Genomic DNA, 8,615 nt, shown 5'->3' on the forward strand with positions numbered 1-8,615 from the left:
GCTTACTAACACGTTGCTTGGTTGGAGCTGATGAACTCTACGTTAGACAGACTATGCCTCCGACACATGGGCCTAATGAAAAAATATTTTTTAAATGGGTACATATATCTACAAAGGCTTGCTTTGGGCCACTGACTGTCCCATCTGTTAAACATGAGGCATAAACTGTATCAACCAGAAAAACCTACCTCTAACAACATCAATGTTGTCAATTCCAAGATACCCAAAGACCAAGAAGTTAAAGCCAAAATTGGATCTATTTGATTTACATATATGAAAAGGAAGAACAATAGCATTGGCTGAGCAAGATGATGGCTCATACATTTGACACAGAAATAAACAAATTCATGGAAACAACATTCAAGAGGAAAGGTTTAAATAGTCAAGAGTCAAAGTGAAAGTGAAAGTCACTCAGTCGTGTCCGGCTCTTTGTGACCCCATGCACTGCATAGTCCATGGAATTCTCCAGGCCAGAATATTGGAGTGGGTAGCCTTTCCCTTCTCCAGCAGAGCTTCCCAGGGATTGAACCCAGGTCTCCCGCATTGCAGGCGGATTCTTTACCAGCTGAGCCACCAAAAGCTTCTCAATGTCCTCTTGGGGACATTATCTACCAGTCCCCAAACAGATCTCTAGATGATTATTTTTGGACTGAAATATTTCCTAGGAGTGTTTTCATCATTATCACTTTCCTTTCTTTTTTATAACTATTGTTAATATAGCTTTATTTTAAATTTTAAAAACTTACTACAAGGAGATATTTTGGCAAAAACAGAAAAACATTTTGAAACATTAAAGGACACCTCCTTTCCTTTGCCCATTTGATATCAAGATGGATTAACTAATCAATGGAAATCTAAGAAACTAATCTTACAGGGAAAGGGATATGCTTCTATTTCTCCAGATGGATCCAACAAACTCACAAGGCTTCCTCTTCAGAAGATTCAACCTACGGGGGCTCCCAGCATTCAAACTAGAGATGAAACAACAAAAACCCCAGAAGGAAGAAATTCCAATACAAGCCATGGTGGTTTTAAAAAATTTCCAAAAAACACCACACTCAACGTCACCAACCTTATGATCTCCCTACTTGGGGACAGATAAAAACCCTTACTAAAACAAGCTGAAAATCTGATTTCTCAACAGGGAATGCCTCAGAATCCTGAAAATATTTTTCTTCGCTACTCTTGCTTTGGGTGTTGTTCTAAAAGGTCTTGTAGGTCTTCATAGAACCATTTAACTTTAGCTTCTTCAGTGTTACTGGTTGGGGCATAGGCCTGGATTACCGTGATACTGAATGGTTTGCCTTGGAGACGAACAGAGATCATTCTGTCGTTTTTGAGATTGCATCCAAGTACTGCATTTCGGACTCTTTTGTTGACCATGATGGCTACTCCATTTCTTCTGAGGGATTCCTGCCCACAGTAGTAGATATAATGGTCATCTGAGTTAAATTCACCCATTCCAGCCCATTTTAGTTCGCTGATTCCTAGAATGTTGACATTCACTCTTGCCATCTCCTGTTTGACCACTTCCAATTTGCCTTGATTCATGGACCTAACATTCCAGGTTCCTATTCAATATTGCTCTTTACAGCATCGGACCTTGCTTCTATCACCAGTCACATCCACAACTGGGTATTGTGTTTGCTTTGGCTCTATCCCTTCATTCTTTCTGGAGTTATTTCTCCACTGATCTCCAGTAGCATATTGGGCACCTACTGACCTGGGGAGTTCCTCTTTCAGTGTCCTACCTTTTTGCCTTTTCATACTGTTCATGGGGTTCTCAAGGCCAGAATACTGAAGTGGTTTGCCATTCCCTTCTCCAGTGGACCACATTCTGTCAGACTTCTCCACCATGACCCTCCCGTCTTGGGTGGCCCCACACGGCATGGCTTAGTTTCATTGAGTTAGACAAGGGGGTGGTCCGTGTGATCAGACTGGCTAGTTTTCTGTGATTATGGTTTCAATGTGTCTGCCCTCTGATGCCCTCTCGCAACACCTATCATCTTACTTGGGTTTCTCTTACCTTGGACGTGGGGTATCTCTTCACGGCTACTCCAGTAAAGCACAACCGCTGCTCCTTACCTTGGACGAGGGCTATCTCCTCACGGCCGCCCCTCCTGACCTTGAACGTGGAGTAGCTCCTCTCGGCCCTCCCGCGCAGCTGCCGCTCCTTGGACATGGGGTTGCTCCTCTAGGCCACCACCCCTGACCTCAGACGTGGGGTAGCTCCTCTCAGCTGCTCCTCTGCCAAAGCAGCCTGGCATTATAGGTCCATTATAGGGGACTGGAATGCAAAAGTAGGAAGTCAAGAAACACCTGGAGTAACAGGCAAGTTTGGCCTTGGAGTACAGAATGAAGCAGGGCAAAGGCTAACAGAGTTTTTCCAAGAGAACGCACTGGTCATAGCAAACACCCTCTTCCAACAACACAAGAGAAGACTCTACACATGGACATCACCACATGGTCAACACCGAAATCAGACTGATTATATTCTTTGCAGCCAAAGATGGAGAAGCTCTATACAGTCAACAAAAACAAGACCAGGAACTGACTGTGGCTCAGATCATGAACTCCTTATTGCCAAATTCAGACTTAAATTGAAGAAAGTGGGGAAAACCACTAGACCATTCAGGTATGACCTAAATCAAATCCCTTATGATTATAGTGGAAGTAAGAAATAGATTTAAGGGCCTAGATCTGATAGACAGAGTGCCTGATGAACTATGGAATGAGGTTTGTGACATTGTACAGGAGACAGGGATCAAGACCATCCCCATGCAAAAGAAATGCAAAAAAGCAAAATGGCTGTCTGGGGAGGCCTTACAAATAGCTGTGAGAAGAAGAGAAGCGAAAAGCAAAGGAGAAAAGGAAAGATATAAGCATCTGAATGCAGAGTTCCAAAGAAAAGCAAGGAGAGATAAGAAAGCCTTTCTCAGCAATCAATGCAAAGAAATAGAGGAAAACAACAGAATGGGAAAGACTAGAGATCTCTTCAAGAAAATTAGACATACCAAGGGAACATTTCATGCAGAGATGGGCTCGATAAAGGACAGAAATGGTATGGACCTAACAGAAGCAGAAGATATTAAGAAAAGGTGGCAAGAATACACAGAAGAACTGTACAAAAAGATCTTCACGATCCAGATAATCACGATGGTGTGATCACTCACCTAGAGCCAGACATCCTGGAATGTGAAGTTAAATGGGCCTTAGAAAGCATCACTACGAATAAAGCTAGTGGAGGTGATGGAATTCCAGTGGAGCTATTTCAAATCCTGAAAGATGATGCTGTGAAAGTGCTGCACTCAATATGCCAGCAAATTTGGAAAACTCAGCAGCGGCCACAGGACTGGAAAAGGTCAGTTTTCATTCCAATCCCAAAGAAAGGCAATGCCAAAGAATGCTCAAACTACCTCACAATTGCACTCATCTTACACGCTAGTAAAGTAATGCTCAAAATTCTCCAAGCCAGGCTTCAGCAATACGTGAACCGTGAACTTCCAGATGTTCAAGCTGGTTTTAGAAAAGGCAGAGGAACCAGAGATCAAATTGCCAACATCCACTGGATCATCGAAAAAGCAAGAGAGTTCCAAAAAAACATCTATTTCTGCTTTATTGACTATGCCAAAGCCTTTGACTGTGTGGATCACAATAAACTGTGGAAAATTCTTCAAGAGATGGGAATACCAGACCACCTGACCTGCCTCTTGAGAAACCTATATGCAGGTCAGGAAGCAACAGTTAGAACTGGACATGGAACAACAGACTGGTTCCAAATAGGAAAGGGAGTACGTCAAGGCTGTATATTGTTACCCTGTTTATTTAACTTATATGCAGAGTACATCATGAGAAACACTGGGCTGGAAGAAGCACAGCTAGAATCAAGATTGCTGGGAAAAATATCAATAACTTCAGATATGCAGATGACACCACCCTTATGGCAGAAAGTGAAGAGGAACTAAAAAGCCTTTTGATAAAAGTGAAAGAGGAGAGTGAAAAAGTTGGCTTAAAGCTCAACATTCAGAAAACGAAGATCATGGCATCTGGTCTCATCACTTCATGGGAAATAGATGGGGAAACAGTGGAAACAGTGTCAGACTTTATTTTTCTGGGCTCCCAAATCACTGCAGATGGTGACTGCAGCCATGAAATTAAAAGACGCTTACTCCTTGGAAGGAAAGTTATGACCAAACTAGATAGCACATTGAAAAGCAGAGACATTACTTTGCCAACAAAGGTCCGTCTAGTCAAGGCTATGGTTTTTCCAGTGGTCATGTATGGATGTAAGAGTTGGATTGTGAAGAAAGCTGAGCACCAAAGAATTGATGCTTTTGAACTGTGGTGTTGGAGAAGGCTCTTGAGAGTCCCTTGGACTGCAAGGAGATCCAACCAGTCCATCCTAAAGGAGATCAGTCCTGGGTGTTCATTGGAAGGACTGATGCTGAAGTCAAAACTCCAATACTTTGGCCACCTCATGCAAAGAGTTAACTCATTGGAAAAGACCCTGATGCTGGGAGGGATTGGGGGCAGGAGTAGAAGGGGACAACAGAGGATGAGATGGCTGGATGGCATCACCGACTCGATGGACATAAGTCTGAGTGAACTCTGGGAGTTGGTGATGGACAGGGAGGCTTGGCATGCTGTGATTCATGGGTCGCAAAGAGTTGGACATGACTGAGCAACTGAACTGAACTGAACTGATGCTTGCTTTGCTTGCTTTTGCTTCCCCTGCTCAGGTTGACTTGATTGGTCACACTTACTGGGCTTATATACCTAACCCCCCTTTTTTATTGTAGGTTATAGAATGGACAGATATAGGACCAATCGTATCCACTAATGGCTCAACACATATGCCCCCTCCTTGGAGCTTGGAAAGGCCCTCTCATTCTGAGAAAGAAGGAAGACTAATTAACATTTCTCTAGGCTATGAAATCCTTCCCTTATGCATGGGCCCAACAAAATTATATATTAATGTTAATCAACAAAAATGGGCTTTTGTCCTGCCTCCAAAAAGGAACTTCCACATGCTGCTTGGATTAATTACTGCCCTTTCTTTGTCCATGAACCATGTTTATACTACTGAAACTTTAGGGAAAGAATTAAAGAAAGAACAAAGAATGTTCTTTACAAAGGGTTTACTAATATGCAAAGGGTTTACTAATAAGAAGCTTAAATATATTCCTGTTCATTGGGACAAATGTCAGACCAAATCAGGAAAATTAATGTTTGTGGCTAATCATACAATTGTTGATTGGGGACCCCATGGTATATGGTTATCTAACTGCTCAGATGATATTAACAGCACTATAATACTTGAGTGATTATATTACTGAATATATAGTGTATTGTGATTATTGAGTGTAATACTATAATACTTGAGTGATTGTATTACTCAAGTAGCATAGAAGGTCTCTAATACTACAATGGAACATTACCATGACAAAGGACATCTTGGGTGACTTGACGGTAGAATGTCGCTCTCCCCACCCCACCCTCCGCTGCGCAGGCCACCCCCCTCCCCCCACCCCGTCCTAGAATCGTCCTTGGTAAACAGATTGGGCCTAAACAATGAGACATCTGGAAACCGCTGCAAACACCAAGGAACTTGGGACTTGAACTGGACATTTCACAGGGACCAATCACAGGGACCAATTGTAGTCATAGAAACTATTTCTTTCGTTATAATCAATCATATTTTATATAAGCCTATGTGCCACTTCCTTTTGTTGTAGCTACAGGAAATTTACAATTCAATAAGACTTTTTATTCTGTAACTTGCATAAATTATAAATTATATACTTGTCTTAACTTCTGTATTTCCTTGAGAAATGACTCCCTTTTGATTCTTTGATCTCAACATTATCTGCGGTTACCAATAAATCTCCAGCAGCCCTGGGAAGAAGGTCCCATGGCTGGACTTTCTTCCCGGTTACTTACTAAATTGCTCCCATGATCTAAACAATTCATTGGATGGCTGATTTTTGGCATTTTGAGATTAATAGCTATTTGTACCAATGCTGCTGTCACTGGTATTGCTTTACAAACCTCAATTCAAATACATAATTTTATTCAAAATTGGACTAAAGATGCCCATGCTATATGGGCCACTCAGGCTTAGAAAGATGAGGATATTCAAGAGAAAATACAAGAACTAAAACATCATCAAATGGGTTGGAGATCAATTAACAGATGTACAAAAACAGGTGATACTAAAATGAGATTGGAATTCTACTCAGTTTTGTGTTACTCCTGTTCATTTCAATAATAATGCCTACAACTGGGAACAAATCAAATTTCATTTGCAAAATATACATGATAATGCCTCTCTGAATGTACAATTATTACAAAAAGAAATTTGAAACCTTTTCTAAAAGTCTGTTCTCTTCCACTAATTTGAAAACTTTAGTTAAACAACTAGCTGATCATTTATCTGGGCTAGACCCACGCGGATGGTTTCAGAGTGGGTATACTCTGATACTCACAGTATATTCAGTATACTCAGTATATTCAGTATATACACAGTATATATATACACAGTATGTTCAGATACTCACAGAATCGGGTCTGGAACTGTAATTTTAGTGATTGTCTTGACAATTATATTTGTCATCTACCGTTGCCTTCATGCAAAGATTATTAAAATGAAACAAACTCTAATGTTCAGAACTCTTTTTACAAATATTATAAATAAATAAGGGGGAATTGTCAGGGAGTGTTTAATGGGAGGATTCCTATTGCTGTTTCTCACAAGTCCTTTGTTTCTTTTTAAGCGGAACAGCAGGCTCCTCCCAGGAACTGAGGTTATTGTGTGAGACTTGGGTCTCCTTTAGTAAACATTCTCTTTAAGACAAAACTGCTTAGTCTCGCCCCCCTTTTTGAGATATGGATTGTCTCCTGATCTTGTGACCATTACTGTCCCTTGTTCCCGTGGTAACGGTTACTGTACATTTGGTTTTGTGATCTTTATCACTGTCGAAAGAAATTTCTTGTTCTACAGCCTATATATATTCACAGAAAAATCATTAAAGCATCTTTGCTCCATCAGAGCTTGGGTCCCCATGTCTTTCTTTCTTTCTCTCTCTCTCTCTCTCCCCCTCGGGCTCTCTCTATCACTTTCTGATCGTCAACTCCAGACCGCCAGGTCCTGGTCCCTTAAAGGACCCCAACATTGAGGGAGAAGAGATTTCTGCTTTACCCTCTACTAAAAACTAAAATTAACGGGACCCTATAAACAAGTCAGGCAGCCAACATGATGCTGGTAAGTTCGGCAAAAGATGACTGGGTTGAGGAGAGAAGAATCTCAGGGAGAGAGTGCTCGGGTCTTAGTTAGGCAAGCCCAAGCATGAATAGTTTAGTGCTCTTCCTCAGATGAAATGCCTTCAATTTCATCTCTGTCTCCCCCAGTTGCCATCCAGAAGGCTTTGGCCACCTTTTCTGCATGCATCTTTCTTTGCTCATGAGGAAGCATCGCAGCCTTGTCTTTCATTTCTTTTAACTTTGAAAACAGTCTTTCAAAATTCTCCAAATCTCCTCCACCTGTAGTAAGACTGGCAAGTTCTCGAATATCCAGGTCTAACATGGGATCCACAATGCTATCGACCTGCCTGTCTACTGTGTTAGAGGCAGCCCCTCCATGATCCAAGAGGGATTTGGTCCTCTCTGCTGCTGGAACACAGGGCTGCTTTGAGTGGCAGGTCTCTGTTGATCCAATGCTATGGTTTGCGCCAGTCAATGAGGTGAGACAGTTAAGGCCTTGGTTCCTCTCATTCTTCATCACTACATTGGACCAGACATTGGCATTCAAGGCTTGAACAATTTGATTTACTCCTGTAGATTCTGGGAGGTCATCATCTTCCTCAGGCAACTCTTCTGGACTAAGTTCTACCAATTCAAAGCCATGTTTGATACACCACTCGAGCTTTCTGTCAGTTTACACCGTTTTCAGACACTCTATCGCAAACCAAGATCATCACCTCAGGTAACCGTGACTCTGCCAGAGGAAGCCAGGATGAAACACTATCAAGACCAGATTTTTGTGTGCTGTCAAAGTAAACCACAAATGCTTGGACAGACTCTGCAATCTCTGTGGTGAGGAGAAATTTGTTTGGCACCACACACACATTGATATCTGCTGAGTAGTATTTATTATCGATGGTTCAGGGATACAACCTCACAGCATTGTTGGCAGTCACTTCCACAACAGCATCTTCTGTTCTAAGAATATGTTGCACCAGCCGGTCTGAGGAGAAGTTGGGGGAGCAGCTAGTAACGAGCACGCAGGGGATGCCTGCAGCCATCACTGTGCTGAACCAGTTCCTTCCCAGAGCCACTCTGATTTTTTTTTTTTTTTGATTGGGCAATTTCTGTTGTTTTATCTTCAGAGTCACTTATGTTTTCCTCTGTCATATTCATCCTCCTCTTGAGTCTTTCCAGTGAGTCTTTAAATATCAGTTATTATCGTTCTCAGTTTTATCATTTCCATTGTTTTATATTTTCTATATCTTTGGTGAAATTTTCTATTTTTTCATTAGTCTCAAGAGTATTTGTAATTGCTTGATGAAGCATTTTTATGATGGCTACTTAACATCTTCGTCAGATAATTCCAACATCTA

The 8,615-nt window shown here is 41.5% G+C and overlaps 1 pseudogene; it reads right to left on the minus strand.

The window, feature by feature from the left end:
- Positions 1 to 1,124: 1,124 nt before the first annotated feature.
- On the minus strand, positions 1,125 to 8,344 carry LOC133230595 (alpha- and gamma-adaptin-binding protein p34-like; annotated as a pseudogene).
- Between the last annotated feature and the right edge of the window lie 271 nt (positions 8,345 to 8,615).

The sequence above is a fragment of the Bos javanicus genome, chromosome 18 (genome assembly GCF_032452875.1).
Source record: "Bos javanicus breed banteng chromosome 18, ARS-OSU_banteng_1.0, whole genome shotgun sequence".
Taxonomy (NCBI): domain Eukaryota; kingdom Metazoa; phylum Chordata; class Mammalia; order Artiodactyla; family Bovidae; genus Bos; species Bos javanicus.